Source organism: Otolemur garnettii, unplaced genomic scaffold (assembly GCF_000181295.1).
Source record: "Otolemur garnettii isolate 467f Iridium unplaced genomic scaffold, OtoGar3 scaffold00018, whole genome shotgun sequence".
Taxonomy (NCBI): Eukaryota; Metazoa; Chordata; class Mammalia; order Primates; family Galagidae; genus Otolemur; species Otolemur garnettii.
In genome coordinates, this window is record NW_003852413.1 from 20,716,959 (window position 1) to 20,725,856 (window position 8,898).

Genomic DNA, 8,898 nt, shown 5'->3' on the forward strand with positions numbered 1-8,898 from the left:
GCTTCATTTTTGCTCTTTCCCGTATCCTAAGCACCAAGCAACACAGTGTTAGGCACATAGTAAGTGCTCAACAAATCCTTGTTGAATGAATGCACGAGCCTGGTGCATTCATCTAATGAATGTTACAGGTGCGGCTGCTGCCGCTGCAGTTGTGGTCTGCAGCCTTTTAGCCTGAACTGCTCATCTCCTGAGCTGCCTGCCTGCCTGCCTAGCTCAGCCCTCCCAGAGTCAAACTGGTTGTTCCTTTCCACAGGAAATACACCCCTGTCCCTGATTCTTGGGGTCTCCCCATCCCAGTAGCTCCCCTTGGACACACAGTACCCATGTACCACCGGGAAGAAGTGGCAGAGTTTCAAGATTTCATTTGTAATTCTTTTCAGATGAAATGTCAGAAATAGTCGATAGGCAGAGCCATAAATCTGACCCTAATATAGCACAGAGCTTATTAATGAAGAATAAATCACCGAGGGAAACCTCCCTGGAGTGCTTTGCTGGGGCCTGCGGGGAAGATGGCATATTTATGTGCAAGCGTATTGGGTCTTTTACTTTCTCAGATATATGGCCAAGGCAGATTTGTCAGGGCAGTGGCCTTAACATCAACCAATTATATTTTTTTCTAGTAAAAATTTATTCTATAGAAATATCCTAAGCATTTATTGGATTAGGATCATGGCCAAATGTAGAAGATTAAACACACATGTAGTGCGCACCGCTGTGGGACTTGGGAGGCCCTGAAATGGAATGACCACCCACCCCCCCAGATACTCTCCTAACGGAGAGACTCAGAATGAAGGAGCCGGAGGGCCAGTGTCACTGCACAAGGGGGTACCTGAGGCTCAAAGAGATGATGAGCCTTACTCAAGGTCACCCAGATCGCTAGGGCTGATGTGAGACAAGAACCCCAGGTCCTTACTCCCACCTCCAAAAGATGTCCACAGCCTAATCCCTATCATCCTTATGTGAATGTGTTATCTCACATGGCAAAAAGAACTTTCCAAATACTAATATGATTAAGTTAAGGACAGTAAAATGGAGAGATTATCCTGGACTATCCAGATGGATCCAATATAATCAAAAGTGTCCTTATAAGGGACAGAGAGAGGCAGGATGTGATGACAGAACAGAGGCTAGAATGATGTGAGGCTGTGATCCAAGGCATATGGCAGCCTCAGAAGCTGGGAAAAGCAAGGAAATATATTGTCCCCTAGAGCCCCCAGTAGGAGGGCAGCCTGCTGACACACTGCTTTAAGAATTACTTACCTCCAGAACTGTAAGGTATTAAATCTGTGTTATTTTAAGGCACTCGATTTGTGGTCATCTGTTATAGCAGCAATAGGAAACTAATACAGGATTGGAGAGAGAAGCTGTGTCACAGGACACTGCACCTGGCAGTGCTGACTTCTTTCTGTACACAGTACTGGCAAGGGACCCTACCTTGAGGTTGGCCCTAGATCACCTCTGGTGCCAGGCAGCTCCTGTCTGGCAGCCACAAGGCCATCACCCCTGCCTGCTCTACTCCCATGTGTGATATTCCCGCCCTTTTGGTGCAGGGCTGCTGTCTCATGTTTTCTTGGTCCCTCAGACCCCTGCTGCCTTGGGAGAGGAAGCCACTGCCCCCAAGGGTTTCCCTACACCTTGCCTCTGCCCATTCCCCACCCCCACCCCTGGGAACTGAGAAGCTAAGGAAACAGCAGCCCCCCACCCAGGGCTTTCCCTTTAGCCTGTCCTCGGTTCTCAGCCAGCGTCTTCAGTCCCTTCCCGTGGCCTCTCCTTCTCTTCTCTGCTGCTGCCTTCACCAAGCACTCTGGGACAGAGCTGTGGCTCAGAGAGCTCTCCAGGGAGCACCTGAAAAAGAGGCCAAGAGGCAGTCACGGCCATGGTGCAGACATTCTTAGAGCCTGGCTGGGGGCTTATTAAAAGCACAGTATTCTGGGACATCCGCTCACCCAGAAACACTCACTTGCAGGTGGCGCCTGTGGCACAAAGGAGTAGGGTGCTGGTCCCATATACCGGAGGTGGCGGGTTCAAACCCAGCCCCAGCCAAACCCCCCCCTCCCAAAACCAGAAACATTCACTTCCCAAAGTGGAACCTCCCCAGTGGACCCAGGAGCATGCATTTTAGCAGGCTCCCAGGGTGTGTCCTGGGTGTATGAGACTTAGAAGTGGGTGGGGCTTGGGCCCTGAAGTCAGACACGCCCAGATGGAACCCTCTGCTTTCCCCTACTCCTAGCTGTGGGAATGTTATGTAACCTTTCTGAACCCCAGTGTTCTCGTCATAAAGTTGGGGGCTATGACCTGCACATGACTGGAATTATGAGGATGAACATAAACACATAAACCACAAAGTCATATGCTACGGGTGCCCCGCCCACATTTCTGGAGGTCCCTCACCTTGGAGCCCTGTCCTTCTGGCTACCTGAGGGCCCTTAGAAAGTACCAGAGAATTAGCGTCCCCACCTCCACCTAGCAGCCTCAACCAGTGATGGAGTCAGTATATAAACACCCCAGCTTCCTCCTCCTTCAGGCTCAATAACTCAGAGGTGTGGGGTCCATGCTGGCTCCCTGAGTTTCCCAGTAAGATTAAGCTCCCGGGCCCCACAGAGGTAACATGCTGATGACACACACTTTGTCACCAGCCATCCCTTCCCCACACTCCTGCTGGAGTTTACTGTGTACTTCCCTCAGAGAAATGACTTGCCCTGAATGTTTGTCTCAGGACAGCTTCTGGGTGACCAAAGGCTAAGTTGAGCCCTAGGGCACAGGGCTTGGCAACCAGGAAGTGAGTCTTCACTCCTCTGCTTCTCTTTGGCTCTCAGTGTGGAGGAGGACAGGCTGGCCCAGACCAGGCCAAGCCACTGCGGGGCCTTGGAAGAGTGTGTACAGATGACACTGCTGTCCAGAGACCAGCAAGGATGGTCCCCACCTGGCTGGAAGAGCACCAATGAAGCTCACCCTTCCCTTGCCTGGATTCCTAGTGCCTGCTGGTTGGGGAGCACAGCTCCATTCCCATCTTCCCAGTCCCATCTCCCCTAATCCCACATCTCCCAGTCTGAAGTTGCCCCAATTCCTACTCTCTCTGCCCTCACCTGCTTTTCCTAGTTCCTCAAACACAAAGCAAATAGCTGTCCCCCACCCTTCAGAGACACCTGCCTCTAAATCTTGGAACTGCCAAGCCGACCCCAAGCTGCCCGGGGGCCCCCCACCTCCAGTCACATGAATTCCAGCCCCCAGGGGCATTGAAGTCACCTCCTAGAGAAATCCTATGATTTCATCTTCTATTTAATCTTTATTTCTCCTCATACTTTTTAGAACTTCAAATAATTTCTCGTTTGTAGTAACTAGGAAGCCATAAATCGCCCCTTTATGTCTAAGGAAAATCAATTGTTATTTGACATTTTACCTTAATATTCCCGACTTCCTTCAACTGTAATAAAGCTTCCATCTGCCTTTTATCTTACAGGCAATTAGTAAGTCACCTTTTTAAAATTTCTCCACATTTTCTATCAAATGAATGCTAGGACTGAAAGAGGAGAGCTGTTTTATGGGATTGAACTCACTGAGTAGAGGGGATTTATCTGTAGCCTTCGAGGGACCAACACTCATTAATGGGTTTTATTGATTTGAGGGCTTTTTAACCCTTAGCAATAATACAGGTGTCACCTGCCTACAGCAGTTGGGAGGGGGCAAGGGTGGGGAGAAGCCCACACATGTCCGAGTTCTAGGACCAAGCTAGAAAAGGAGAGAAATGAGGTCTAACCCTTTGAAATGTGATCCATTTTAGCCCAACCACACCCTCAAAGGTAAATCACAGCCCAGACATCCTCTTTTTTCCTTGAGAGAAAGTTTGAGTTTGGGGGGTTTTTCCTCAATTACCCAGAGGAATGTGACACTTTGGGCCCACCCTCTTAGCAAGAGATCAAAAAAAACAGTGGCCTGTTGTTGGGGCCCAACAACCTGGGCTTGATCTGCTTCTGTTAACCCTGGGATCTTGGGCAAATCATTGAAGGGGTCTCTGAGACTCCGTTTCCTAAGCTAAGTGGGGAGTGGCCCCTTGGTCACCTCACAGGACTACTGGAGCCTGCCCATCAGACCACGTTGGTGAGAAATGCTTAGGAGCATGAGAAACCACCTAAGGAACCAGCAAGAACTCTGGTCACAAATGGGAACCTCAGTCCACAAACTCCATAATGAAAAGCATCCTTGGCTCGGCACCTGTAGCTCAAGGGCTAAGGCGCCAGCCACATATACTACAGCTGGCGGGTTCAAGCCTAACCCAGGCCTGCCAAACAACAATGACCACTATACCAAAGACTACCCAGGTGTGGCAGGCACCTGTAGTCCCAGCTACTTGGGAGGCTGAGGCAAGAGAATTGCTTAAGCCCAGGAGTTGGAGGTTGCTGTGAGCTGTGATGGCACAGCACTCTACCCAGGGTGATAGCTTGAGGCTCTGTCTCAAAAAAAAAAAAAAAAAAAGAAAGAAAGAAAGAAAAGAAAAGCATCCTTGCTTTTCCATAACTTTCCTTAATTTGTTCTGTACCTTCATTGCCCAGGGCTGGTAGAACTTTGGTCCTAGCCTTTCCCCAACAGCTTCCCTTCTGGCTCCTTTCCTAGAAGGCCACTATCTAATAAGAGCCCAGAAGGCCTTTCTTGGTCCAGCAGGGCTGGAAGGCTTAGATCTGTCAGTGAGAGGTCAGAGTCCAGTAGCCGAGGAGACTAGATCCAGGGAGAATGGGAATGAGATGGGAAAATCTCACCCTAGAGACACAATGAGGTGAGAACAGTAAATGTCAATGGTAGAATCAAGGTGGCAGGTGGATGTAAAATTCTTTCAATATTTCCATATGCTTGAAATTTTTCATTAAAATGTTGGAAGGAGGGCGGCGCCTGTGGGTCAGTGAGTAGGGCGCCGGCCCCATATACTGAGGGTGGCAGGTTCAAACCCGACCCCGGACAGATTGCAACAAAAAAATAGCTGGGCATTGTGGTGGGTGCCTGTAATCCCAGCTACTCGGGAGGCTGAGGCAAGAGAATCGCCTAAGCCCAGGATTTGGAGGTTGCTGTGAGCTATGACTACACAGCACTTTACTGAGGGTGATAAAGTGAGACCCTGTCTCTAAAAAAAATGTTGGAAGGAAAAATAAAGGCTCAGTCAGGGTCAAATCCACCCAGGTGGGGTGCCAGCCTGGGATGGGAGAAGGGAACTGATGATAGCAGAGGGGAAGGACAGCAAGGGACCTTAAAAATCTGGAAGAATCTGCTATGGGACTTGCTGTGCTATTTGTAAGTCTGGTGCAAAATGAAAATTCTGGGTCCCTTCTTCATAAATGATTAAGAATATCAGTGTACAGAGCATTGATCCAAGTGCCCTTTAAGTTCAGAGCCCTGAGTGTCTGCACAGGTTGCCAGCCCTGGTTAATCCTAACCCTAAATCTAAGCCAGCTCTGTCCACTTGCAAAAGAGGTTAGTTTTGACCAACTCCTTCCAACCCATCTCTTCATTTCTGATTCTAGAAGAACTATACTTGGAACCTAGCATCTGATGCTAGTGAACAATAATTGGCATTTGGAGGCATTTTCTAATAATAGTAAGCGTTGTTGCTCACACGGCCCCTGCCATGTTCCAGACACTGACTCAGCACTTGATGTATAAGGACTCATTTAATCCTCCCAGATACCCTATGAGATAGGACTATTATTACTCCCATCTCACAGATGAAGAATCTGAGGCATAGAGAGGATAACTTGTTTGAGGCCTCACAGCTGGTGAGTGACAGGGACAAGGCTCCAGAGTTGTGCTGTTAACCACTCCACTCTGCTGCTTCTCTAGAAAGGTAGTCAAGAAAAGCTGGACAGTGAGAGCCTTCTGGCTGGAATGCTTGTCCCAGGAGGGAGTCTTCTTGGCAGGTCTAGCTCAGTGCTTCTCAAGGCCAATGTCACTACACACCATCTTGAAGTATATCACAGGTATCATATTACTAGTTTTAAAGAATCAAAGTCTGTGAATAATTAAACTTTTTTTTTTTTTTGAGATATTTTCACTCTGTCACCCAGGCTTCAGGGTAGTTGAATCATCATAACTCACTGCAACCTCCAACTCCGGGGCACAAGCCATCCTTCGGCATTAGCCTCCTAGAGTGCCGAGGTGTGAGCCACTGCTCCTGGCCAAACTTTTAAAAAATGAGGACAAGTTCAAGCAGTGTCACTCTCACTCATTGGATTGTGGCCGGCTTTCCTGACCACAGGAGAAAAGGGCTGCAGGGACAGCCAGCACCAGGGAAATCTCCTGTAGGATCTCTACATGGGTTACTGGGAAAGTGGAATGCTGCTGAGCACCATCGCAAGATGAGACAGGGTGGGAGACGCAAGAGCTGTGGCTCTAACCTCATTAATATGGGATTGAACAATATTGAATTTATGAAAGCAAAAGGCTTTTTGTTTCACAGCCTCTCATCACAACTGCCCCAAGACACTGTGCTCCACCTGGTGGTCACCAGTGGAATTGCAGTGACCAAGAGGAACTGTGCAAGGTCTTTGTCCTGCTTGCTGGAAGAAGAGAGAAGTTATATCCTCAACTCCAAGAATTCCATCTCCCCTAATCCCATATCCCTCACTCTGAAGTTGATCCCAAGCACTACCTTCTCTACCCCCACCTCCCTTTCTTAGTTCCTCAAACACAGCCATTTCCTGCTCCTACACAAAGATATGCTTGCCTAAGTCTGGAGGACCTCCTCAGGAGGAGGCTGGTGAGGATGGGTAGGAATTGGCCAGGGGGATAATAGAGAAAGGACATCCCAGGAAGAGGGGACAAAATGTGAGCCACATCTTGTAAGAACAGAACACGAGGACCTACTTTCATTATTATTTCATATTGTCCTTACAAACAGCCTTGCCAGGTAGATATTATAGATACTATAGCTCACATTTTAAGGTAAGGAAGTGAAGATCCAGGAAAATGAACTGATCTGCCCAAAGCAATGAGGTAACTGGCTGGGCCAGCTTGTCTGATAGGAGTTGTGGAGGATTGGAGTTGGTAGAGATGGAGAAATTCCAGATAACCAGAGAAAATAATAAACATGCAAGGTGGCTTTCAAGTGCCCTAACAGCTCGTGGCTCTGAAGCCTACCCTGGTCCTCAGGGCACAAGGGATGAAGGCCCTTTCCACTGAGGTAGCTGCCACCGTCTGGGCTACACTTCTGACAAGCCAGAGGGCCGGAAAGATGGAGATTTACGATGGCCATGGCCTTCATGACTTAATGGTCAGGAGTTGAGCTATTTCATCCCATCAGACAGTTTTGCCTAGAAATAGCCACAAACCTTCATTCCAGGATGGCTTTTAGTCATGAGGGGGTGACCTGCATATCTCTTAAATCATGTTAATGCTCACGGCCACAGGCTTCCTTCCCTCTGCAGCGTCTTTTGCCATCTGCCAGCTATTCTTTTCTCTGAAGGAACGTGTCTCTTGGAGCAGCAATGCCGAGGAATGCAGAGGAGAGGCAAGAAAGCTACTCTGGTGTGTGGCCTGACTTGGGACCATCTGCCCACCTAGACAGAGCTAGCAAATGGTCAAGGAGCTGCAAATAGGCTCAGTCTCTCCCTCTTCCCTTCCTTCCTCTTCCTCCTCCCCCCTCCTGCAGCCCCTCGCCCAGTTTGCTGGCCCTCCTCACCCTCCAGGACTCCCTTGGGGTAGGACTGCTTGCTGAACAGTTCAGGTGAAGGCAGAACCCCTTTCTCCCCAGGGACTCAGTCCTTGAATAAGACCCCCTGGAGAACCAGTGTGTGAGGGGGATGTCACCAGCTCCTGTTTCCTTTGAGCCTTTCTCCCAAGTGCACATGTAGGAACTCCTCTCCACGCCTTCCTGGGTGTCCAAGGGCTCCCTTTATGGCTCTGGGGTTCCTGAGATGTCATGGATAGGTCATACATGGAGACAGAGTGAATGTCCCATCCTGAAGCAGACTGGTTGATCCAGTGGCAGGACCCTGGGCAAAGATCATAGGATGGCCTCAGTTGTGGACTCTGGATGGTGACAACTCTGGCAAACGGTGTCTTCACTGGTCCTTCTCACTGTCCACTCTCCAGTCCTTTCTAATTTGGAGATGGGAACTAAAGACCCCTTCCCAGATCTGATCCCAAGTCTAGGGCCCACCAGCACTCCCTTGCTCACTTGTCATTTCATCTGGGGTTCTTCCCCACACCATCTTGGCCCTTCACAGAAAAATATCCTTTCCCTTTTCTTTCAAGATATACCTTGTCACATGTTAAAAGCCAAATCCAAATAACAAGCAACAGAAATCAGTTGCCCTTCTCTCCAAACTAGAGGGCTGGTGTTCAAACCCTCCTGGGAGTTGAGATACTTTTGTATCGTACAGAGTTGGAGCCATGCCTTCCCCTCACCCTCAACCCCCCAAATAGGCAATAAATAAAAGAATTTCTAATTCAGTAAGTAAAAGGATGAAAACTAAAAGGGACCAGTTTCCTAATAAAATAAAGGTTATCTCCTGACTTTCCCCAGAGGGCCCCCCACCCCCTTGGGATGTTAGTTAACAGCTGCCTTGCAACAAGATTCTGTTATCATTTACCTTTATGAGGAGGCTTCTCAGACCTCATCTCTTTCAGAGCCACCATTTGAGATGGGTGTTATTAAAAATAGCTACCATTATAAATTCATACTGGTCTGCACAGTGGTTCACACCTGTAATCCCAGCACCTTGGGAGGCTGAGGCAAAAGGATCGCTTGAGGCCAGGAATTGGTAACTAACCTGGGAAACACACCTGTCTCCATAAAACGTTTTTTTAAATACCTGCTATGTGGCTCAAGCGGGTAAGGCGCCAGCCACGTACACCTAAGGTGGCAGGTTCGAATCCAGCCTGGACCCGCCAAACAACAATAATGGCTGCAAC